Source organism: Globicephala melas, chromosome 1 (assembly GCF_963455315.2).
Source record: "Globicephala melas chromosome 1, mGloMel1.2, whole genome shotgun sequence".
NCBI classification, from domain to species: Eukaryota; Metazoa; Chordata; class Mammalia; order Artiodactyla; family Delphinidae; genus Globicephala; species Globicephala melas.
This window is the reverse complement of record NC_083314.1, coordinates 164,327,531-164,353,165: the sequence shown is the minus strand read 5'-3', so window position 1 is coordinate 164,353,165 and position 25,635 is coordinate 164,327,531. Positions and strand designations below refer to the sequence as shown.

Here is a 25,635-nt window from a genome sequence, read left to right as displayed (position 1 = left end):
GCCAGTGCAGGGGACATGGGTTTCGAGTCCTGGTCTGGGAAGATCCCACATTCCGCAGAGCAACTAAGCCCGTGTGCCACAACTACTGAGCCTGCGCTCTAGAGCTCACGAGCCACAACTACTGAAGCCCGTGTGCCTAGATCCTGTGCTCTACAACAAGAGAAGTCACTGCAATGAGAAGCCCTTGCACCACAATGAAGAGTAGCCCCTGTTCTCGGCAACTAAAGAAAGCCCGTGCACAGCAACAGAAGACCCAACACAGCCAAAAAAATAAATTAAGTAAGTAATTAATTAATTAAATCTATAAAACGAAAAAAGAGCTTTAATGAATTACCCTGCAGTGGGGACATTTCTAGGATGGCCTTATGATCCCTGCTTCCTGGGATGATAGGGTGGGCAGGACCCGTGAGTCATTTCTAACAACTGAATACAGCCAAGGTGATGGGATGTTACTTCTGTGACCTAACTGCAGAAGACTGTGGCTTCCTTCTTGCTAGTCAACTTTTTCTGTTGCCTTCTTGGCTTGCGTGCTTTGGTGAAGCAAGCTGGTATGGGAGATACCCTCATGGCAAGGAACTGACAGTAGCCTCCAGCCAACAGCCACCAGCAGCCTGGACCTGAGGCCCTCAGTCCATCAGCTTTCAGTGAACAGTCCTGCCAACAGACACATGAGCTTGGGAGCTGCTCCTTCCCCACTTGAGCCTTCAGATAACATCTCAGCCTCAGCCTAAAACTTGATTGCAACCTTGGGTGAGCTGCTGAAGCAGAGGATCTAGCTAAGACATAAACTTCATCTAAAAACCCACAAGGAACAGGAAAATCTAAAACTTGAACGATTTACTCAAATATAAATCAGACCTTTCTCTCCATTGCCTACAATTCACTCTAAGTTCCACCGGCTCACAATGGGGAGGAGACATGAAGATAATCTAAAAGCAAATCACCTCTGACAGTGACAGTCCTGTCATTTACATGGGGGGTGTCTCGGGCAAGTGCAGTTAAATATACTGTGACTGTGTCAGGTAGGAGTGGCTTAGGAAGCAGATGCTGGTAGGTTTTTCCTTTCCCCACTCCCATTTTTAAAGTGAAAGAGACATCAGAATGCCTACAAAGCTATCTCCGAAGAAGGACTTTGCACAGGTAGGCCCTGGGGTGGGTCGAAGGGGAGGTATTTGGTAGAAGGGGCTGGAAGGCCAGGAAAACAATGAAGCTTCAAGGGTGCAGTCAGAAGGGTCCCCTGGGAGATCCCTTTCCCGGGTGGGCCCTGGAGGGAAGGCAGCTTTGGGTCACTCCCTGCAGAGGGAGGGTAATGCAGGAGGCTTGGCCTGGGAGTTGGAACCCACAGTACTGTGGCTGGCTCGCTCTGATCCAGGAGTCACCCTGACTCCTCTGACCCCCATTGTCCCCACCTGCAAATTGCAGGGTAAGCTTTGAGGATTTGTCACTCATGGAATCCAAGCCAGTAAGAACAGACACCCAGTTCCATCCCATTCCCATCTCTCCCTCTAAGCACCATGGAGAATGAGAGACCATCAGAAATCACCCCAGGCCGCCCTGGCAGGAGACATGTCCCCACCTCACACCCTGCTTAGCTCGTGCTGACTCTGCAGCAACAATTGCACAGGCTGTCACTGAAATGCACCCAGTCAGCATGGCCTCCTGTGAGCTGGGCCCCAGCTCACCTGCATTCATCCTGCACACTTCCTCTGCCCGCAAGAGCTGCCCAGCGAGGTGCCCGGCCCTGAGCCTGCCACTGTGGCTGTCCTGACGATAAGTTGTAGAGCATGGAGTTAGGGGTGGGTGATCCACGCTCCATGGAATCTCATAATCAAGACCTGGATAGCCCTTTGTGTCTCCCAGCTGGATCGATACTCTTACAAATCCTAATAGATGGGGGCTGACCCATGTCAAGTGCCTGTTACACCTCAGGGACCATGTTATACATTTTCTAGGCACTGCCTCATCTCATCTTCACATTGTTATCTTTGTCTGTGACAAGGAAACTGAGGCCCAGGGGTGGGAAGTGCCTTGCCCAGGACGTGGCTGAGCCAGAACTTGAACAAAGAGCCTGTCCCTTAAGCACCCCTGTCACATCCCTTCCATGAGGACCCACAGGACGGACCCAAGCTCTGCTCCTGTGCATTTCAGGGCAGGAGGCATGCCACCCAGATCATGCAGTGGGGGATCAGGGTTAGGTCAAGCACCCCAGATCCCAGGACTTCCCACCACCTTGGGCCCCCTGGGCTCACAGAGGCCCTTTGCCTTGTGAGCTGGAGTGAGCCGGCTGACCATGCCCTGTGATGTTAGAAAGGTGTTCAAGGCGAGGAAGATGTGTCTCCAAGAAGCCTGGCCAGGTGGTGGCCAAGGGGCTGCCTCAGGGTGCTTCTGGCCTGGTGAGATTGTCCCTTATTTACTGTTGTTTCAGCTGCCCTCCCCACCCTTTCCACAACCAGAAAGAACAGCTTTGCAAAATCAGTCAATGCTGGATGAAGGAGAACCTAGAAGGTGTTACAGGATTGATCTGGGTGGAGCCCCTGCATCCTGAGGGTAGAAAGATTGGCCTTATCCTGCAGCCTGTATACCAGGAGGGAGAGCAGGTGGGGAATGGAGCCCCCTCTCTGCACTTCACAGAAGATGAGGGAAGCCTGACCCATCAGGCAGCTTCGTGCTGTAGATAGCAGACAAAGAAGTGCTTTTAACACATCAGCCTCTCAGACACTCACTATTTATCTCAGGAAACGTAAGTGTTTTTCTTTCTGTCTTTTTTTTATTGTTATTCTTTTCTCTGCTATAAAATGCTCAGGGAGTAGCACAGAGAGAGATGAAGGGCTGATACACTGGGAAAGCTCATTTTTAGAGGATTTGATTGATCTCTATCCGCTGTGCTCTGGCTGAGCGGAGCATAGTGGGCGTTGGGTTGGGACGGGCAGGTCCAGGCTAGGCAGTGGAGGTGGACACACTCGTGGGTGCTGAGGATGGAGGCTGGGCAGCTCTGGCAAGGGGGCACCCACTGGGATGAGCTTCTTTAGGGCAGGGATTGGGAAAGTGGGGGACAAACATTTCAGGCAGGACTGCCCTTAAACTAGGTCAGGAGAGGTCCCTGTGCTTTAGAGGATCCCCCCGCTTCCTTTACCAAGCTCCATCCACAGGGTGAGGACTCTGCAGGGCCCAGGGAAGGAGGACTGTGTGCCCCTTTCACCTCACTCTGGGACCCCAGAATCCTCTGTCTAAATGACCCTGAGTCCATCTCTAGGAGCCTGCCTGCCCCTCTTGCCCAGGTCTGGGCTGCTGAGGTGACCGGCAGGGTGAACGCCACCCCCAGGGCATAAAGACACTCAGGCCAGAGGGCAGCTGACGTGTGAGGGATGCTGGGCTGTGAAGGCAGCTTTTGCAGTGGGGGGAGCCACTAAGTCTAGAGTCAAATTAAACTCCCACCCCCAGCAGTGTCATGACATCTCTGCTCAGTGCCCCCAGGCGGGGACCACGCTGCTTGCTTCTCTCTCTTCCCGTGAGCCTAACATGGGCCTGGCTCCAAGTGGGGACCTGGTGAGGGCTTCTCAGGGCTCATCAGGGAGGAGCAATGGCTCCTCAAGTGCACCCAGTGGTGGGATGGACAGAAACCCCTGTGTCCAGGCCTTGGTCAGCTCAGAGCTCTCCAGCCTCAGCTCCGTCCCCCATCAGAGAACCTCCAGGGACCCTCAGGGAGACCCATGGATAATAACTAGTGTGCAATTGTCTCAAATAACATTAGCATTAAGCAGGGCCCCTTCGTCTCCATGGGGCACGGGGGAAGCTGCAGAAGAAACTTTCCAAGAAGGGCGAGAGGCATTGGGCAGCTCCCTGGAATGAGGGGCGGAGCATCCAGCACCATGAGGTTCTGCGAGGTGGGCCCGCCACTGCGTTTCTCAGAAGCCCTGTCTCTCCTGGGGGTTGTAGTGGCCACCATGTGCCTGCCAGACCTGAGGAACCTGGGGTCTGTCCTCCTGGTGCACTCCCTGCATCCAGCAGCCAGGGAAGCAGAAAGAGCCAGGTCAGGCCCTGGCTCATCCATGCACTCAGAACCTCCAGCTCTTGCAAGTTCTTTTTCAATTGAAAATACGGAAGCAGCTGTTCACACCATTATGGGCGGTGGTGGTGTCTTGATCAGTGACGTTATTGGACCACTCACCATTGCCGGTAGTCAGAAACATCAGTGGTTCTGCCGGAAGGACTCGGTGGAATGAAGAAGCACAAAGGCTCTGCAGCAGACCAGGCGGGCTCAGCCCTACTGCACCACAGAGAACCCTAGTTTCCGAGAGTCACACTCTCCTCAACTGCAAAATGGAGCTAAGTGTCCCTGTCCACAGGATGAGGGGAGGATGAAATGTGCTGCTGTCCTCCGTGTGCCCCTAGACCCACCCTCACCCACCTCCTCTGCTCTGTGCCCGGGAGACTGACCTGCAGGGGCAGCACCGACAGGGCCCTGCTCCCTCCTGGGGACCCGTTTTCTGTTGGGTCCTGGAGGCCAGGGGCAGGAGGAGAGAGGTCAGGTGTTGGTTCCCCAGGTCCTTCCACTGACCACACTTGGCAGTGGCGGCATCTCTCTCCTGTGACCCCAGCTCCATCGGACGGCCCCTCCCCTGTGGCTGCAGCTGTCTCTGGGGTCTGGTAAGCGCCCCCTCCTTTGGTCCCTTCTGGACTGGGATGGCACAGCTCCCCACTGTCACTCACCCCAAGTGCATCAACATCCCCTGTTGGTTTCCTGTATCCCGCCCACACCTTGGTACTTGTCCCTCCATTAAACATTTCAATTACCCCCTCTTGTGTCTGTTCCCCGCTGAGAAACTGACCAATAGAGTTTGGGTTTTTCTTGAATTCCAATGGGAAGAGTGGGCTGGGGGCAAGAGTGGGAGCCAGGAGCTGCTCTGAGTCTTGGGCAAGAGCTGCCTTGAGCAGGAATATCAGGAAACCGAAAAATTCCTGCAATTCTCATTATCCTGCATCTCTACAAGGCACCAAATTAAGGCACTAAACCAGCAGCCATAATCCTCATCTTTTCTCTTCATCTAATTGTTTCGGCACCCATACACCCCAGTAGTGTGGGGAAGGTCCTGAGGCAGTGCAGTGATGCATACTTCCTCATGAGTAGATCCAGCTGAGGTCCATGGTCATGACCTGTGTGTCCCTCCCTCTAGCCCTGGGGTCAAGAGGTGGGTGGAGTTGGGAAGCACATCCTGGTGTGAAAGCCAGGAAGTTCAGGGGTCTTTTCCCAATTGGCCAGTTTTGCGTTTAGGAGGGTTCAGCTGTGGGGCACTGGGCAAGTTGCTTAACCTCCGTGAACCTTACTCTCTTCATCTGGGAAATGGGTTAAGACCAGCATCACAGGGCTGGTGTGAGCCCTGAGTGAGGTAACCCAGGTGATGTGCCTGGCCCTCAGCAGGGGTTCCACATGGGTGAGCCCCGTCCCACTGTGTAGAGTACTAAGGATGCTCCTAGAATGCAGCCCCTGCCCCATTCTCCCTTTGACATCCTCATGTCTGCCTTCGTCCCACATCTGGACAGTCAAGGCATTGGGTGGATGGTCACCAAAGCCCTTTTCAGCTTGGACAGTATGGGGCCCTTTATTTCCTTACCGAGCAAGAGCCTTGCAGCCCGAGCCCTGAACCACTGCACACCCAGCCTCAGGAGCCTGTCGAGGGCATTCAGGAGACCCTGAAACCTCCCCTGCTGGGCCCCTACAGCTGCAGGCAGGAGAAGACAGCCCCGCTGAGTAAGGACCCGCTGTGTCTGGGTCCTGGGCTCACAGGGAGGCCCTCTTCCCGCTGAGGTCACGTGCCTGTCGGCAGGAGGGAGCAGAAACCACAGGGACAGACCCTGGGCCCCCAGGCACCCCTGGGAGCAGGGCGCTCACCCGGAGACCCGGGAATAGACACGCTGGGTGCCTGCGTGAGTGCTGGGCGCCTGTGTGAGTGCTGGGCAGCTGCGGCAGCTCTGGCCCTGCAGCCTGTCAGCACCGGGAGCAATTAGAATCCTTAAAAAGCCCTCATTATTTCTCCCAGGGCCGAGGCACCCTTTGGAAAAAGGAATGTTTCCTGCCAGATCGTCCCCTGAAAGTGCGTTTGTCACAGGCTATTGTGTAAATCCGTGTTTGCCCCATTTGAAAAGATGTGATTTATCCACTTGACCAGCCTTAAGTTTCCTTCTCCAACCTCAAAGTGTGGCCGTTATTAGGAGCCCAGAGAGGAGCCATGAAACATGACAGGGCGAGGCTGGTGAAGTCACCCCCTGGGCTCTGAGCCCCTCTTCCTCGTGCTGCTCAGGAGAACCGGAGGGGAGGGGACGGGATCGCGCTGCTCAGGACCTGGGACACTTCAGGATGCGGGTCGGTCCTCAAGGAGACAACCTGGGATGCCGGATAAAGGCCCAGCATCAGGTCCGCTCGTGCCAACTGGCTTGTTGAGGTCCTACTATGTGCCGGCCCAGATGGGGGTGAGGGTGCAGCAGCGAACAGACGCGGTCCCTGCCCCCAGGATCTGACGTCTGGAGTGGGGAGGCAGGAAGGAACAGGTAGACCATCATTCACGAGTATCCCAGGTGGGAAGAGGCTGGAAGAAGGTAAACAGGGTGACGTTATAGCATCTGGCTCTGGGGCTGGGGATGGACAGTGACAACCTTGGACTGTGGGGACAAGGAAAGCCTCTCTGAGAAGGGGAGCTTTAAGCGGATACCTGAGGGATGAAGAGGAATGGCCTCTGATGCACATTTCAGAGCAGATGACCCACCAGGTGGGGGCATCCTGGGCCAAGGCTCTGGGGTGTGACAGCCTCTATGGAAGCTCTGGTGACGAAGCAGGTAGCTCCACCTGGTAGGACCAGAGGACACTTCAGCCAGGTGACAGCAAGCTATTCGCTGGTCCATACTGAGCATTTCACGAGGTGGGGAGAGTGAGGGATTTCCAAATGAAAGACAGAGACAGAAAGACCTGGACCCGGGCAGGCACACGTTAGAACAACCAGCCTCCCGCGTAATGGTGGAGGGTTTCCTTGGGAGGCGTCGGTCTCGAGCAGAGCTATGAGGAATGGACTCTCTCTGAAGGCAAGGAAACCCACTGTTTAAGCAGAAATCAAGTCAGCGTCTTCGAAAGTGTTAGGTCCTGCGACTTCTAAGGCCTCTTCCAGCTCTAAACCGCTACAAGCAACAAGACTATCTTGGGCTGTATTTGAATGAAAGTTCAGACTTGCTGCACTTGGCTGCATTTGGTTTGGGTTTCCCATCCTCACCCCAACCATCCAGAGGCAGGAGGTGTTCGTACCCTGAATTCTCTGCACAAATGCAGAGCTGTGTGCTGACTGGGCCCCCGAGTACTGGGTCCTGGAGGGGGGGTTTTGGGGGAAAGTCACAGAGACCAGGGCTGGTGGGGGAGACCCGAGGCTCAGTAACCAAGGCTCTCTTGCATGGGGACCTCACACAGATGGACACAGCCGAGGGCAGGGACTCCCACCCTCCTCCAAACAGCCTCTCCACTCAGCTCTACAGCCCAGAAGCACCAGCAGCACCTGGACCGCCCACTGCCCCTCACCCAGCACCCTCGGGAGCAGCCCGCAAGGCCTGCCCCCAATAACCGGCCCCGAACCAGGTCAACCTCCCTCCCCTTCTATTTTATTTTATTTTATTCCCCCTTCTATTTTAGATCAACCCAGTCAGGCTCCCCTTGGGGAGCAGCAGACTCTCATTTCTCTCCCGGGCTCGCTAAATTGGTAAGACCCTGTGCCTGGCCCAGCAGGCAACAGAGGGAAAAGTTTCCCAGAATTTCAGGTCCTTTGATGGAGAAAGTCTGCCTAATAAATAATTGAGAGGTACCTCGGCTTCCCGAGAACTGTTCCGAGCGGTAAAGGCTCCTGTTCCAGTTCCCTCAGCAAAGCAGAACTTCTGAGCACTCCAGCAGAGGTGAGGAAAAGCCCTTACTTACAGATGAGTCAGGAAAGGCAAGAGGGCTGGGGTGGAGAGAGGCTGGAGGCACCAGGAGAGGGTAGGCGCAGAGAGGGGGCTGCTTCAGGGAAGGATGCAATTGTGCCCCATCCTGAGGGCCCTACTCAGTGCCAAGTGCCTATGGTCAGGATCCCATCTCACCCCCAAATGACCCCATGTGGTGAATCCTCTCCCTGCAGACCCATTGGACAGATGAGGAAACTGAGATGCAGGTAAGCCAAGGCCTTACCTGATGCCTCCACTGGGGAGGCCTGGACCCTGGCCTGTCAGACTCCAGCCCGCACGCTCTTCACGTCTCTGCTCACCTGGAGGCATTCAGAGACCCATAGGATCCTGGAGTCTTTGGTCCTCTGGACCCTTAAGCTGTGCATTGAGAGATGAGTGTCCAGAAGAGCTGAGTTCGATTCCCAGCTTATTCACTGCTCTGGAAAAAATGGAGATAATAATCCCAAGGTCATGGTCCTATTGAAAGGGCAGATGTGTGACATGTGGAACACAGGGTCCTGCACAAAATAGATGCTCAGTGAATTCTGAGTATCACCCACAATAACACACGTTGCTCTAAGAAACCAACCCCAGAATGTATAATGGCTCCAATGCAACAGAAGTTTTATGTAAACCCCAAACAGTATCCTTGAAGGGTGGGTGCCACAAGATGGCAGGAGACTGGGTCTGGGATACCTTCTTGGTGGAGGCTGTCTTGCCAGCCTGTGCCCTCTATTGCCTTCTTGGTTTGCACACTTTGATGAAGCAAGCTGCTGTGTTGGAGAGAACCCTATGGCAGAAACAGGGGGCAGTTGGTCCTCTGCCTGTATCAGACTGGCAAAAAAAAGCTAGGGAGTTCATGGGATGATCTCAAAGGCCTGGAGTGGAAGTCACATATGTCACTGCTGCTCATATTCTATCATCTGGAAGGCAGTCACGTGGTCCCACTTACCTGCAGAGGAGGCTGGGAGATGTAGCCTTGCCATGTGCCCAGGAAGAAGAAGAAACATATTTGTGGAACAGCTAGACACTCTCTACCACACCTGGCAAAGTGAAACCATGACCCAGGAGACCCGGCAGGTCAACAGTGGAGCCCTCCTTAGAGCCCAGGCTCTTCCCTCTACACGTCACATGGAGTGTGGTAGAGTCACAGGACTGGCCACGGGGACCTGAGACAAGGTCCACCTGAGTAGGGAAGGGAGGTTACAGGTGGTCAACATGTTGCCTTTGCTGCCTGCAAGAATTACGGGTTGGGGGCAGAGCCACAGCTCCAGGGTTCTTGGCTGTGAACTTGGTCCAGATGCAGAGTTGGCCTCAGGGCCCCCTTGAGATCAGTTTCCTTATCTGTCAATAAGTCTGCAGTGAGAAGACTGGTCACATGCGGTCATCTGAGTGAGATCTTTGATGCACTCATACTTGTTTGTCCCTTTACTCTCTGGGTCCTGCTTCTCTGCTGGGAAGATCTGATATAGTCAAGCTACAATACTTTGGATAATGCTGGTTCAAAGGATACCTCCTTCCTAGGGGTGTTCAGGTACAACAGGAAGCCTGGGAGAGGGAAGACGATCATGCAGGTCATCTCAGCAACAATTCCATAATTCAAAACAATTGTGCAGAAGACGTAAAATGGCATAGGAAGACTTTTATGACATAGTAAACATAAACAGAAGATTACAGAACAAAATGCACAGAATACTCTCTTTTTTTATTTTTTATTTTTTTTTTTTTGCAGTATGCGGGCCTCTCACTGTTGTGGCCGCTCCCATTGCGGAGCACAGGCTCCGGACGCGCAGGCTCAGTGGCCATGGCTCACGGGCCCAGCCGCTCCGCGGCATGTGGGATCTTCCCAGACCGGGGCACGAACCCGTGTCCCCTGCATCGGCAGGCGGACTCTCAACCACTGCACCACCAGGGAAGCCCTCTCCTTTTTTTATTTTTAAATAGATCTTTATTGGCATATAATTGCTTCACAATACTGTGTTAGTTTCTGTTGTATAACAAAGTGAATCAGCCATATGCATACATATATCCCCATATCCCCTCCCTCTTGAGCAACCCTCCCATCCTCCCTGTCCCACCCCTCTAGGTCATCACAAAGCACCGAGCTGATCTCCCTGTGCTATGCTCCCACTAGCTAACTATTTTACATTTGGTAGTGTATATATGTCGATGCTACTCTCACTCTGCCCCAGCTTCCCCCTCTCTCCTTTATTTATGAGAAAAATATAAACATATATAAACACATATGTTTATATAACCAATATTTGACAGAGTGTTTTTTTGGTGGTGGTTATTATGGGTGGTTTTTCTCTTTTTCTTTCTGCCTGTCTGCATTACCTGTAATGAACCTGTATAATATTTACATGAGGAAGAAAATACTCTTAAAATAAAGGTTGACATATTGTTGTCCCTAAGACTGGATGATGTCTCAAGACAAAGAGATTCTGACCTTTTGTGGCTCTAAATCTTAGACACTGATGGGTCTGAAAATGAGCTGAGATCACTGGATCACTGGATCCAGATCACTGGAAGGTCAGGACTTCTTTTGCCTTTGAGATCCTTAAGAATCGGTGGTCAATTTGAAAATGTTTTAGATTTCAGCTTTCTTAGGTTTGTGATCCAGTTATGCCTTCCTAAATAACAAAGACATCATCTTGATTGATCGGAGTACATGTGAAACATTTCAATCACACTGCATCAGTCTGCTATTGCTGTGTAACAAACAACCACAAAAATTTGAGTGACATACAATAATAAGCATGTATTCCTCACACAATTGCAAATTGCTTGGCAGTTCAAAGCTGCAGATTTTGAATGCAGGTCTGCTCCATTCTCAAGTCTGTAGGGTGGTGAGTGTGGGGGAAAGGGATGCAAGGGTCAGAGTGGGCAGGGTGGAGAGGGGAGGTCTTGCAGACCATACCGCAGAGGAGGTTAAGTTTTATTCCAAGTGCAATAGGAAGGCCTTGAAGGTAGTAGATGTAGGTGCCATGGATCTGAAAATTTTACCATTTTGAGAATTCTCTTTAAGAAAAAGACATAGAATTTGGAATCAAAATTAGCTAAATAACTAGTTAATAGTTATTTAGAATGAGCAAAGAAATTATAATAAATTGTAGGTATCAAAAAGCAAGCAATTACCAGAAAACATAACAGAATTGAGGAAAATCTCACTCTATTTATTACTTAGCATCTTGACACTCCTTCCCGGCTTTCATTCTCCCCTGAATTGTTTGGGCTGCATTCTCTATATTCACATGTTCTTAAGACAATGATTTTGTAATATCATCTTCCGTGGAGAGAATAGAAAGTTTAATCAGACTTTCCTCCCACAGAGCCTGATTTTCACGGTTTTCTACAGGGGTAGGGTTGAATTTTTTTCACCTTCACAGTTCATTACAGATCATGCCATGTAAATGTTCAGGACTGTTGTCAAATTTGGGAAGCCTCCTGTCAAGTTCCTCTTATATCTGAGCAGTAAGATTTCAGGGCATAGCAAGTTTTCCTTGCAGTTTCTAATCCTAATTAATCTTGGAATTGACAATGTTCATTAATCACATTACATGGGGCCCAACTGGGGCCTTAAGAGGGGCCTGGAGAGTCAGGGTCCCTGAAGCTTAAGCTTCTCTAGCCTCTGGTAAATTTGCCTTTGTCTGGAGGCTCTTATGGGAGAGGGAGATTATCTAAGCAGAGGGGCTGCTGGGCAGAGGACAGCAGACTCTGGAGGCTGCGGGGTGGATGCAGGAAGCAGGGAGTCAGTTAGGGGGCTTAGTTCAGGCTCCAGGCAAGCAGTGGTGGGGCATAAGATTCTGGGATTTTCTGGGATGTGCTAACCTGGAGAAGGAGAAGGGAGGCCTCAGAGTGGTCCAGATCAGATCTGTTACCTGATTTCTCTCTTTCGTCCATGTCTCTGGGGGCTGATCCTAAGCAGACCTCCTCACTCAAGACTACCACCCCTCATGGAGACCTGGAGCCTCAGCCCCTACCAAATTGACTACAGATGGAGGAGCCAACAGGGACATCATTCTGACTTGTGACGTGATGAGGTGCTGAGCAGATGAGTGCAGTTTGGTCTCCTAATGAGCTCACTGGGGACTTGTGGAGGGGTGGGGAGGAGCCAGGCCACAGAGGAGGTGGGAGGAGAGACCACACTCTGTCTGTGAGGGAGGGAAGAGGCTGCTGGGGCACAGGAAACAAGGCTCTCGATGGTAATACCTAGCAGGCCGTCACTGCCCTGCCAGCTGCAGACTGATAGAAGCCAGAGGATTTGGAAATGGATTTGTTGACAGTGGAGAACCTCCACCTCTCACTCCCGAGCCAGGAAATAAAGGCATTAGGCCAATCTGTTACGTTAAGGAAGAGAAAGAGCTCAATAAGTTGCCTGAGTGGAGGGCAGGTGTCACTGCATTGAGGCTGAAGTTAGGGGACATCATTGGCCATGGGTGGCCTCTGATAGCTTTGAAGCCACTGTTATTCCCCACTTGGGTCCCTCAACCAGGGTCACCTAGTACCTAAAGCCCACCCACCTGCAAAGACCATGCAGGTTGGACCGGGCATGGGGATGAAGCCAACGCAGGACCAGAGATGGGAGGGGATTTCAGTGGGGGAGATGGCCCTGAGCGACATGAGTAATGTTTGTTTTAGTCTCAATTAGGGTGGAAATTCACTGAAAACAGTAACAAAAAGGAATGAAATATTGGAGGGAAAAACTCCATCTTCCACAATACGAGTAGAACCAAGGGCTGGGTGGTTGAGGATGCAGGGGGTGGTGCAATTCTGCAGTTTTAAACTGCGGGGAAAGACTATGCCTCATTGAGAAGGTGACTCTTATAAGTTAAATTGTGTCCCCTCCCAAATTCATATTCATGTTGAAGTCCCAATCCTCAGTAACTCAGAATGTGGCCTTTTTAAAAGATACAGTCCTTACAGAGGTAATTAAGTTAAAATAAGTTCATTAGAATGGGCCTTAATCCAGTATGACTGGTGTCCTTCTACAAAGGGAAAATTGTGAGATAGACACACACAGGGAGAATGACACATGAAAATGAAGGCAGAGATTGGGGTGATGCATCTATAAGCCAAAGAACAACGAATATTGCCAGAAAAGCACCAGAAGAGATAGGCATGGAACAAATCCTCCTTCACAGCCCTCAGAAGGAACCAACCCTGCCAACACTTTGATCTAGGACTAATCACCTCCAGAAGTGTGAGACAGCAAAGTTCTGTTGTTTACATCACTCAGTTTGTGGTACTATTATACAGCCCTAGCAAATTGATATAGTGACATTGGATGAAATACTTAAAAGAGATGAGGAAGTTGGCTAGGCAGATTCTGGAGAAGATGTTCCAGGCAAAAGGAACAACTAAGGCAATGGCAGAAAGAACAGGTGGACAGCAAGGGAGGATGACTTCAGGGGTAAGTGGGGGGTGCAGAGCAGGAAGACCTCACAGTCCACTGGACACCTTTGGATTTCACGTTGAGTGAAATGGGGAGACACAGCAGGGTCCAGACCTAACAGTTTCACAGGTCCACTCTGCCCACTGGGTAGAGAAGAGCACAGGAGGGAGGGGGAAGCAAGGGGACCAGGTGGGAAGCTACTGCAATGATGCAGGTGAGAAATGATGGTGGCGCAGGGCAGGTGGTGATGGGGATCAGACTCTGGACCCATTGTTGATGGGAGAGGAGATAACAGGGTTTGCTGGTGAGCTGGGTGTGAGGTATGAGGAGACGGAGGACTGCGAGGCTTCAGGTCCAATCAATTTCAGGATGGAGTTGTTGTTCACTGGGCAGGAAAGATGAAATCTAAGGTGTGCAGTCCTTGAAAGGCAGTGACCTGGTGATTGGAGAGAGGACAGGTGAGTTGATGGACAGGCCACAAGGGACTGAGTTCTCTAACTCAGCATTGCAGGGGTGATGATCTGAGAAGACAGCAAGCTGGCAAACCATTGACATTCTTCACCCTTGGCCCCCTTAGCTCTGACAGTCCAAGGGAAAGAGGCATGAAGGAGGGTGTGGGAGGGACATCTGGGCCACAGCTCATAGAGACTTAATGAGATTTGCCAAGAACACGCCCACCTGCTGACCCTGAAAACTGAGGAAGATCGGTCCCCCAGGGCAAAGGAAATGATGAATTTGCTCTGAAGGTGTTTGAGATGGTGAACCCAAACAGAATGTAAGGACTACCCAGCTCACTGCCCCACCCAGCCCCACACCAAATGGCCATCCCACTGAGATGAGGCATGACCAGCAAGGAGAAACACAAGACCCACACACAGGAAGTGCCTCCTGCTAACAAAAGGAAATGCACACGAGCAAAAGATGGAAGAACTTGCCTCCTAAGAGGAATTACCCAAGATCCAGAATCAGGATGACTCAGTACAAAACAAAACAAAAACTCAAAGAAGAGAGTGAGATTCAAAGAAGAATTATCTGTGGAAGTTATAAAATGAGAGAAGAAAAATGAGCTGGTCTACCTCTTAGGAGAGAAATGAAACAAATGAAAACATTGCAGAGATGAATGTCGCATAAAAACCAACCACAAAGACGATATATCATAACTGGAGATTCTATCAGGGAAATAGAAATCGGCTTCAGGAAATCACTCAAGTCAAAGTGGAAGAAAACAAAGTTGTAATAACGAATGCAATGAGGACAAAGGACATGAGAGACAGAACAAGGAGATCTGGTATATTCATAATGTTGCTGAAGAATAGAATACACACACATGCACACATAGTTTCCAAAGAACCCCAATATGTTATACAACATCAGGCTACATTTCCAGGGCACTTGCTTTGTGGCAGGACCTGGGCTAGGAGTTCAGAATCCCAGTTGCCTTTGTGCCAGCTACAGGTAAAGAAAGCAGATGATTTGATGAAAATAAGAGAAACAGGATAAATGCTAAAAAAAATAGAAAATTTCCTCTGGAGTGTGGGCTATCATTTATTGAGTCACATGTCAGACACTGTGCATTATTGTATGTGTATGTGTGTATCATCAACAGGTTGGGAATGAGTTGTGTATGAGCAGCATATGATGGAGCCAGAATTCAAGAGCCAGGTGTGTCTGCTTCCCAGTTCATCCTCCTTCTCCTTGAGTGTGCTGCCTTCAGTCTCACATCAGCTGCAAGTCATCCATCATGTCTGTAAGGAAAGCACCAGCGATGGTAAATCCTAGGGGTCTTGTTATTAGGGCTTATTACAAGGGGTCTTCCTGGGGCTGGGGAGGAGGACATGACTGATACCCGTGTGAAGAGCACAGGTGTGTAAATAATTTCCATACCCAGGCAGGTGGGGCTTGGAAGAACAGTAAGCAAACTCATCAAGCAAAATTACAATCCAGGGTCAAGTCTCTTTGCAAGATAAACAGTGGAGTATCCATCAAACCGCAGCTGGGGCCCAGGATGAGCTAAGAATTCAGGATCACAGGATAGTGGGAGAGACCAGCCGTTAGAGGGGACACGTGCCAGAGGAAACAGGGTAACAGGTCTACTGAAGAAAGAACATTTGAAGACCATTCTGTGCTGAGCAGAGGAGAAATGCAGGCTGCCTGCCTCTGCTTTTAAGATGGCCTGATGGGGTTCGCTACCTTGCTTGTTTAGCCACAAGCACAGAATATACGATGTAAGAATGATTGCGCTGGAGCTGTGAGTGGACGTGGAACTGTAGCACATAATAGTTCTTTGAGTCCAGGGCTGGGTCCCTTAGTGTTCATCCCAAACTTTCACTTGCTTTTTGGAAGTATTAAGATGCTTCTGATTCCTTATGCCTCCTTTGCCTGGTACCCAGGTTCCTCACTTGGGGTCAGTATCCCAGAATTCCACTCATTAAAAGAGGGAGCTGAGGAGAAAACCTCGAGGATCGCCTTCAGAGTAGACTCAGGGAAAGAGACAGATACCGAGTGGACAGATGGAGAGGTGTGGGCTAGATGAGTCGGGGGCACAGAAGCCAGAGAAGAGGGTTGGAAGGAGGAATCAAGTTCTAGGAGGCTAAGGGCCAAAGTGAGGGTTTGGTGGTGAGAATCGGAACTGAAAAGGCAGTTTTGGCAGCATGGTGGGCTAAGAAGCCAATTTGCAAGAGCTTCAGAAGTAGTGGAGGAGGAATAAGAACATCTTTCCAGGCAGCTCAAGCCCCAGCATTCATTCCTGCATCAACCCTACACCACCAACCCACCCCCACCTGTGTGTCTCAGACTACCTGCTCCAGCGGGATAAACCCTTCCCATTGCCTTACTTGCATAACCTTCTTTGCACCTGTGTGTTGACCTTTCATTCTGGAACACCTTCCTCCCCTCTCACCACAAAACCCTGTTTTGGAATCCAGATTCTTAGTATTGGAAGAGACCTTAGAAATCACTCAGTGGTCAACTCTTTCATGCAAAATTTAAAGAAACTGAGACCAAGAGAAGAACATGACATGTAGAAGGTCACACAGCAAGAGAATGGCAGGGTATGTCAGTCATCTATCCCATAATACTGCTGCATGATAAACCAGCCCAAACTTGGTAGTTTCAAACAAAAACCATTTTCACTCATGTCTGTGGCTCGGCAGCTATGGCTCTGCCGACCTTGGTTGGGCTGGGCTAGGCTTGGCTCCAGACCATGGGTTTGGCTCAAGTTCACTCCATGAGTCTCTCATTCATCTGCTACCAGCAGGCCAGACAGGGCATCCTCTTTTCATGAGGTCAGAAGAAGCACAGAGGGCAAGCTCAGCCACACACGTTGAAAACCTTTGCCTGCATCACATCTGCTAACATCCCACTGACCAAAGCAAGGCACATGGCCAAGCCCAAAGCCAAGCGGCTGTTCCCAATGTTATACACAATGTTAAGACACAAAGAACTTATAGGCAACCATATGAACGTGCTCACTACCCAGAGAGGCAATCCACAAAAGAAGATTGAAATGGCCCATAAGCAGAGGAAAAGATGTTTTTCAACTGATCAAAGAAATGCATGTGCAAAGAGAGGTTTGTTTTCCATTCACCAGATAGGTAAAGATTAAGAAAATTGACAAACCCACTTAGCTCATTGGAAAATGGACACCCTCATGCCCCAATGAAAGCAGTGCTAATTGATTTAACCCTTTTGGAAAGGCAGTTTGGCAATATGCGTCAAAATGTAAAATGAGCTAGTCTTTTTTCCTGATCATCTCACTTCCAAGGAGTCTATTGATGGAAGCAATCACGTAAACTCACAAAAAAGAGGTGTGCTGCAGTGGTTCATTGGGGTGTAGTTTATTTCATAAGATCAAATAGCCATAAGGAAGGAATTGATTTGTTAAATTAGTGCAAATCTATAAAATGGAATATAATGCAATGATATAAAATGATGTAATTCTGCAACTATTAAAGTGGAAAGACATTCACAATACCTTGTAGAGGAAAAACAAAAAGTGGGCACAGACCCAGAAGCCCATTTATTGGTATCAAGAAATATAAACAGGATAGTGACCAAAATGTTAGCAATGTTTCTACTTCAGTAGTACAATTTGGGGAAATGTCTACTTCTTTGTATTTTTCCCTAATATTTGAAATGTTTATGATGACACACACCATTTTATAAAACACAAAACTTTAAAAGAAATGAATTCAGTTTAAGCATTTTTGCTCTGAAAAAGACATGAAGAACAGTTATGGTAATAAATCGCACTAAATTTTGAACAGAAAAAAAATCTTTATAATAATTTTCTTTTTTAGTTGGTTTTCTGGTAAGTTAACTGGAAAAATTTTTTAATGTAACTTAATTAGCCCTGCTTTGGGATTCAATAGAAGTATTAATTTTACCATGTGCTTTGAAAGTGCTTTCTTTAGTGCTCTTTACTTTGGAGGGAGGAAGGCGCTGTCTACCAATTACTTATAGGTCAGAAGCTGTCACATGACAGCTGTTTCTGACTGTTTCTGCCTGGGGACCATATTCTAAGCACAGTCACGGAAATGCAAGAACACATATTCAGAATCACAACTCCAAATGTATGCTGACTCCAGTCTGAGCTAACATTTATCAGATATTTACGATGTTCTAAGGACGTGACATCCTTGGTTTCATTCACTTTTCATGCCTACTCTTTGATGGAGGTATATTGATTTATGAGGAAACTGAGAATTGCACCATTTAAGGGACTTAACTAGGATCCTGAGGTTCGTAAGTGACTAAGTTCCAGCAGGAGTCACACCTCACCCCAAAATTCCAGTAAACGATGGAAGATACCAAGAAATAAATCTAGGAAACTATGTGCAAGACCTTTAAGGAGAAGATTATGGAACTTTATTGAAGGACATAAAGGAAAACCTGAATAAAGCGAGAGATATAACATGCTTATAGATGGGAGGACCAATAGTCTAAAGATGTCAATTACCCTCCAAGCAAATCTATGAATGCAGTGTAATTACAATTATTAAAATTCCAAAAGAGCTTCAGGTAACACTGAGTGGCTGATTCAAAAGCTCATATGGGAAATAATTTTGAATAACAAGGACAACTCACCCTCCCCAACACCAAGGTTTATGATAAATCTCTCGTTTTTCAGACAGTGTGGTGTTGGTTTAGTTCAAGGTAAAGAGGCCAGTGGAGGGACGAGAAACAGATGGGATGTGTGCAGGGACTCCATATACAATAGAGAGAGCATTGCAAATAAGAGAGGAAAGATAGATGGCACAATAAGTCATGCTAGGAAAGTGACTATATGTAGGAGGAACTCCTTATGTCTTATAGGAAAGGTAACTGTGCAAAGTAAAACTTTACTATGAGAACTATGAAAAATAAAACTTAAACAATAAGAAAAAATAATTCTCTTTAATGACCTTAAAAGGGAAAGAATTTCTTAAACAAAACATGCAAACGTCCAAACTGTAATGGAAGAGATTGATAGAATTGAATACAATAAACAATAAAATTAAAAACTTGTCTATGATAGAAGAATTAGTCAAAGTTGAAAAAGAAAAAAAAATCACAGCCTGGAAGAAGATATTTGCCATGCATATCACCAATTAAGAATTATCATCCAGAATACACAAAAATTTCTTACAAATAATAAGAACATGACAAACTATCCAATAGAAAAATGTATACAGAGAAAATAGAAATGCATGACCGATAATCAAAAGATATTGATTATCTAGTGACTTCCTCACTAGAAGTCAGAGCAATGCAAATTAAAATAATAGGGATATGTCACCTCACACTCTCATGCATGGCAGGTGACAGTGTACATTGTTGCATACACTGAGACTTGGCAATGTCCTCCAAAGTCAAAGACATTCCTACTCTAAGACTCAGCAATTCCACATCTACGAATAAACCACAGAGAAACTCAGGCACATGTGCACAAGGAGACAGGCAAGGGGGTTCCTGCACCATTGTGTGCAGTAGAGACAACATAACATTCTAAATATCCATCACTAGGAATATGGCTATATAAATTGTAGTGTAATCACAAAAGGGAATACTACAGAGCAGTTAACATTAATGAGTTCTGTTTGCAGATATCAACCTGAGTGAATCTCCTAGACATCTTGGTGAGTAGAAGATGTCTGTGGCAAGAAGACATGTGTGTGTCACTGTGGAATAATGACTGTGGAGGCTGGTTCAGCCCCAGCATCAACACTTCTAGCTGTGGGTCCTTGTGTAAGTTGTCTTAACCTCTTTGTTCCTTGGCATCCTTGTTGGGGATAACAATGCCAGGGTTGTGGTGAGTAGGGAACGTATTACTGCATGGAAACAACTTAGAATGGAGCTTGGTGCACAGTAAGCACTTGCCAAATATTAGCTATTTTGGAGATATACATATATGATATCTTAGAAATTGTGGTCCCCTCTGTGGATGGAGGGTAGGGAATAGGATTGCATTCAGAGTTCAACTGCACTTGAAATATTTTATTTCTTTAAAAAATAAGGATAGGGGCTTCCCTGGTGGTGCAGTGGTTGAGAGTCCACCTGCTGATGTAGGGGACGCGGGTTCGTGCCCCGGTCCAGCAAGATCCCACATGCCGCGGAGCGGCTCGGCCCATGAGCCGTGGCCACTGAGCCTGTGCGTCCGGAGCTTGTGCTCCACAACGGGAGAGGCCACAACAGTGAGAGACCCGCATACCGTGAAAAAAAATAATAAAAAAATAAAAAGTAAGGCTAAACAGATAGCATGAGAAATTTCCTTTATGATGACGTAAGAGTTCGGTAATGGCCACATTGGCAATGTATGGATCTGTACTTCCCATAAAATGGCAGAGAACTTCACAAACAGCACACGTACACACAAATGAATACATATAAAAACTGGTGAAATCAGAATAAGGTCTGTATCTAGTTAATAGAATCGTGCCAATGTTTTTTGGTTTTGTTTTCATTTTTTGGTTTTGATGTTATACTATAGCAAAATAAGCTGTTATACTATAGCAAAATAAGCTAGGTAGAGGGTACCCAGGAAGTTCAGTGTGAAGAGTGCCTATTAGGAAGCACCCCGAGATCCACAGCTGTGGGAGGGAGGGAAGGAAGCAGGGCTGGTGGGGGAGTTGGGGTCTGATGCAGTCCGGAGGGTGGCCTCAGCTGACCACAGGGAGCACGAGAATGAAATGGCCCAGGGGAGTGGTCAGCCTGGGGCCTTAGTGTTGGTCCTCTGTCCTGCCCCCTCTAGTCCTGGGTGTGTATCTGGGAAGAGCGGGATTGCAGCGCTTCTCCAGGAGAGGGAGTTCCTGGAGAGCGGGCATAGGGGCTGAGGGGACACTGCCATGCACCACCCAGACACCCCCATCCCTGAAAGAACTTGCCATCCCACTTCCTAATACAGGCCCTTCATGCTGAACTTCCTCCCAGACCATTCCCAAGGCACCTGCTGGAGGAGGGACACCAAGGTGGAGGCCCAAGGGGTTCCTGGGGGTACATGAGGAGGCCAGATGAGGCCAAACCGCCCTCCAGGCAGGATCAGAGTCCTGTGGCCTTGCAGAGCCTGTGGTGAGAAACTCAGACGCTGCCCCATGAGGGCTGCCCAGGGCCCAAGAGCAGCCGGGGAGAGAGCAGGCGGGGTGGCCATTGGGCCGAGGTCACGGCAGCACTTCCCATGGCTCATCTCTTACTTTTAGCCCAGGTGCCTCTGTGACAAAATCAAATACCTGAAGCATTTTCACTGCCAACCCCCTGGTTCTGCACTGCAGAACTTTGTCAACAGGGGTGAATCTGGCTTTTTCCCTTCCTGTATCCCTAACTTCTTTCTCAGAAAGTGAGAAACCTGGTGCTCATTAACCTCCCATTTGAAATCAATCTTCCAATGCAGCCTTAGCTGCCCGACTTCACACTCCCCCCTGGTGTGAGCCCACCCCCTCACCCCACTGCTTCCCAGTGTGGACACTCCCTACTCACTGGGGTAATTTATTCCATGCCTGTGGTAAGCACTTAATAATTGTTCATTGGGTGAAAGAATGAATGAACGAATGAATGAATGTTAGTTATCTCCAACCCCTAGCATAGTGCCCATGGCAGTTTATAATACTTATATTATTAATAAATGAACAAATAGATATGAGAAGAACAGTAGAACCCAGGAACTCATAATTTAGCACAAATCAGGCATGAAGTTTATCCTTCATGCATCTGCAAACAATGTTCTGCTGAACCATTTGAAAGTGTTGGCAAGATTAAGAATGGCATGTCTGTCCTATTAATATTTATAAATTCATTGCCCAGAATTGACTTCAGTGATGATATAAGACCAGGAGACAAAGACTGGTGGGGTCCTAGCAGTATGAGAGGAAGGTCAAGGTCAGAAGTGGGCCTCTTGGCTCTGCTGCTCAGGAGGTGCTCTCACACTGCAGGTGGACATAGTAATAACAATAAGAGGGTAATGATAAATGATGGAGATTTGTGTGTGTGTGTGTGGACACAGCCACCCTAGGAGTTGAGTGCTATGGTCATCTCTATTTCTCAGAGGAGGAAACTGGGTTTGGGGGGTCTGGGGGACGAGAGTGAAGGCCACGCAGAGCAGCCCTCGGACCAGCACGAGGGGCAGAGAGGAACAGCGGCCGAGACACTGAAACTGTAGACCAAGGAGCCACGGACAGAAGTGTGGGTGAAACAGAAAATGGAGATACTTTCCTTGAGCTGAAGAAGCAACTGGCCTCCAAATCCCCCCATCACTATACAAAATATAAGGATTTCAGCTCTGGGATGCCTCACAGAAATCAGTGTCCTCTGTATTGATGTTTCCTTGAGAGGCGAACTCCCCACAGGAATGCTCTTTAGTGTGCTTGCCTAGGGAGGAGCTCTTGAATATTTAAGAACTCCCTCATTCCAAACAGAAGCCTCCGTGCCTCTCTGAGAAATACGACAGTGATGGTGTCTAGGACCCTGAGAAGTGGCATGCCTCCCTTTACCCAGCTTCAGGACGGAGCTCACCAGTGGAAAGTCTGAAGAAAGAGTTGGATACAGATCGGCCTTCCCTGGTGTGCAGGATCGTAGATCCTCGAGAGCATGTGAAAGAAAATGACTTAGATGTTGTTCTCAGCCCACAGAGACGAAGCTTTAGAGGACGCTGCCACGTGACCGCTGCTGTTAGCTCCTGGCACTCAGGAAGCCCATTGGATAAAGACAGTGATGTGCTCTGTCTGCTTGGCGGATGAAGGATTGGCAGTGGGAAGATAATCTCCCCTCGGACCTTTGAGAAGGATTGCCGTCTTAGCCATAAGGACCTGCAAGACTTGAGAGACAGAGACTGAGAGAGGGACTACAAAGACAAGCATTTCAGGAGGGAGTTTGTGGATAGTAAGCGTGTCTTTGAGCATAGAAGAGATGATTCCTACACAGAAGAAGAACCAGAATGGTTCTCAGCTGGACCCACAAGTCAGTCTGAAACCACTGAGCTGACTGGCTTTGATGATAAGATGCTGGAAGAAGTTCATAAGGGGAGAAAAAGAACAAGGCAACGGACAGCCTCTGTGAAGGAAGGCATAGTCGAGGGCAATGGAGGAGTGGCCAAAGAGGATGAGGTGGAAGTCATCCTCTAACAGGAGCCTGCTGCTGATCAGGAAGCGCCAAGGGATGTCATCTTGCCCAAGCAGTCCCCAGGAGAATTTGACTTTAATGAGTCCTTCTTTAACCTTGATAAGGTGCCATGCTTGGCTTCGATGATAAAAGATGTTTTGGGAGAAGGGTCAGTCTCTGCCGGTTGGTTCCCTAACCCGAGCCGATCAGGAAGCCGATCCAGCAGTCTTGGGTCAACAATGCATGAAGAGCTGGAGAGATGTGCAGGTCTGGAACAGGCCATCCTCTCTCCCGGACAGAACACGGGGAATTATTTTGCTCCTATACCATTAGAAGACCATGCTGAAAATAAAGTAGATATTCTAGAAATGCTACAGAAAACCAAAGTGGATTTAAAACCCCTCCTTTCCGGCCTTTCTGCAAATAAAGAAAAGTTTATAGAGAGTTCACATTCAGGGGTTGTGCTTTCAGTGGAAGAGGTAGAAGCAGGGCTCAAGGGCTTGGAGGTGGACCAGCAGGTGAAGAATTCAATTCCCTTTATGGCAGAGCATTTAGAGGAGACCCTGAGCATTGTGAGCAGCAATTCACAGCTCAGAAAAGATGGAGATATGACTGCGTTCAACATGCTAGTGAGCACCATGAAGGCAAGTGGGACTCTGCCTTCTCAGCCCAAAGTCAGCCGAACCCTTGAAAGCCCCTGCTGAGATTCCAGGCCAACCTGTCCCTAAGAACATCTTGCAGGAACTTCTGGGTCCACCTGTTCAGAGACCTGCTTCTTCCAATCTTCTGAGTGGCCTTATGGGGAGCTTGGAGCCTAAGACATCTTTACTGGGCCAAAGAGTACCCTCTCCTCCCTTGTCACAGGTGTTTCAGTCAAGAGCAGGCTCAGCAGACTACCTTGGTCCCAGAATACCGTCACCAATTTGTTTCACACCAGGACCACAGCAGCTTCTCGGAGATCCATTCTAAGGCATGCGCAAGCCCATGAGCCCTGTCACAGCCCAGATGAGCCAGCTAGAATTGCAACATGCAGCTTTGGAGGGGCTGGCCTGCCACATGACCTTGCAGTGCAGGCAACAAACTTCTACCAGCCTGGTTTTGGTAAACTGCAGGTGGACAGAACCAGAGATGGATTCAGAAGCAGGCAACCATGAGTGACCAAGTCTCCAGCACCTGTGCACCCAGGGAATTCCTCTTCTCCTGCCCCAGCCGCCTCCATCACAAGCATGCTTTCTCCTTCCTTCACTCCTACCTCAGTGATTCATAAGATATATGAGAGCAAAGAGAAAAGCAAGGAGGAGCCAGCATCTGGAAATCAGCTCTTGGTGACAGTAAAGAGGACACTCAGAAGCCCAGTGAAGAGAACCTCCTGTCATCCAGGTCTGTGCCCACCACTGATTGAGACTCTTCTCCCACTATAAATCCCAAACTGTCAACCCTACAGTGGTTTTCATCTTGCACCCCGCTATCCCAGACCAAACGTTACACCAAAGAACAAAATTATCGACCTAAAGCAACTGGGAGAAAAACACCCACTTTGGCGTCCCCAGTTCCAAAAACACCTTTTCTCCACCCTGACCACAAAGTCCCCCTTGTACCCCATGTCCACATTGTTCAACCTGCTCTCCAGCTTCACCCAGGGTTGGTCCAAATGATGCTGGCCCAGGGAGTACATCCACAGTATCTTCCAAGTTTTCTCCAACCTGGTGTGCTTCCTCCTGGGGTGGACCTGAATCATTTACAGGGAATATCTGGCCCAATCTTGGGTCAACCTTTTTATCCTTTACCTGCCACGAGTCACTCTCTCCTAAACCCTCATTCTGGGACACCTCTGCATCTGGCATTGATGCAACAGCAGCGACAGTGCTCAGTTCTTCATCCTCCAGGCTCTGGTTCCCAGGCAGCTGCTGTCAGCATTCAGACGACTCCTCAGAATGTGCCCAGATGGTTAGGCGTGCCCCATGTGCACTCCCAGGTAGAGCGCTGCCCCAGCCATAGGAGCAGCTCCCCCCATGGGCCTTGCCAAATGGTGTGGCTCAGATGTGCAAGAGCAGCCCCTGCCCTCCATGCCCGCCAAAGTCAACAATGTAGATGAATTGGAGTACTGACAGTGAACAGGGCAGCAGGCTTGCCTAAGCAGCTTCTCATGGCACCCTGGTTAGGACTCTGTTTCCTCATCTCATGTTGGTTTATGGGCTTTTACTTTGTAGCACTCTGTGCGAAGCTGTTTAATGGCACCCAGGCACCAGGTGTGGTCTACATTATGATGGAAGGAACTTAACCAATCCAGTGGAGCCTACATGGTCTGAATACAGGATGCAGTGTTGTCAGTCCCGGAAACAGTCTTTTTTTTTTTTTTTTTGTAAGATATGTGAATGAAGTGTTGATGTCTTCACCAAGAGGTGGCACCTTAAGAATTCTGAGGAAATAAATGTATAGACCCTTATGTACAGGCCTGTGTATAAACAACTTTTGTACATACATATAGGATAGCTTTTTTGAACTTATACAGCTGTATGTAAAAGTAGCTGATATTAGTTAAGCCTATGTCAACAGTTTGGATTTTTTTTTTGCCCTTGTACATCTGGAACTTTTTCTTTTGGTTGATTAAAGTTGCATATGCTAAGTGTGAAAAAAAAAGAAAACTGGGTTTTGTAAACAGGGCGGATTCTAGTTTGCCCCTTCTTCATGTTGGTCAATCTTTTCTCAGATGTTGAAAC

The 25,635-nt window shown here is 48.7% G+C and overlaps 1 pseudogene; it reads left to right on the top strand.

Annotated features, from left to right (window-relative positions):
• The window catches only part of LOC115857962 (eukaryotic translation initiation factor 4E transporter-like), a 52,751-nt pseudogene extending 27,728 nt beyond the window's left edge, over positions 1-25,023 (top strand).
• Positions 25,024-25,635: the final 612 nt, after the last annotated feature.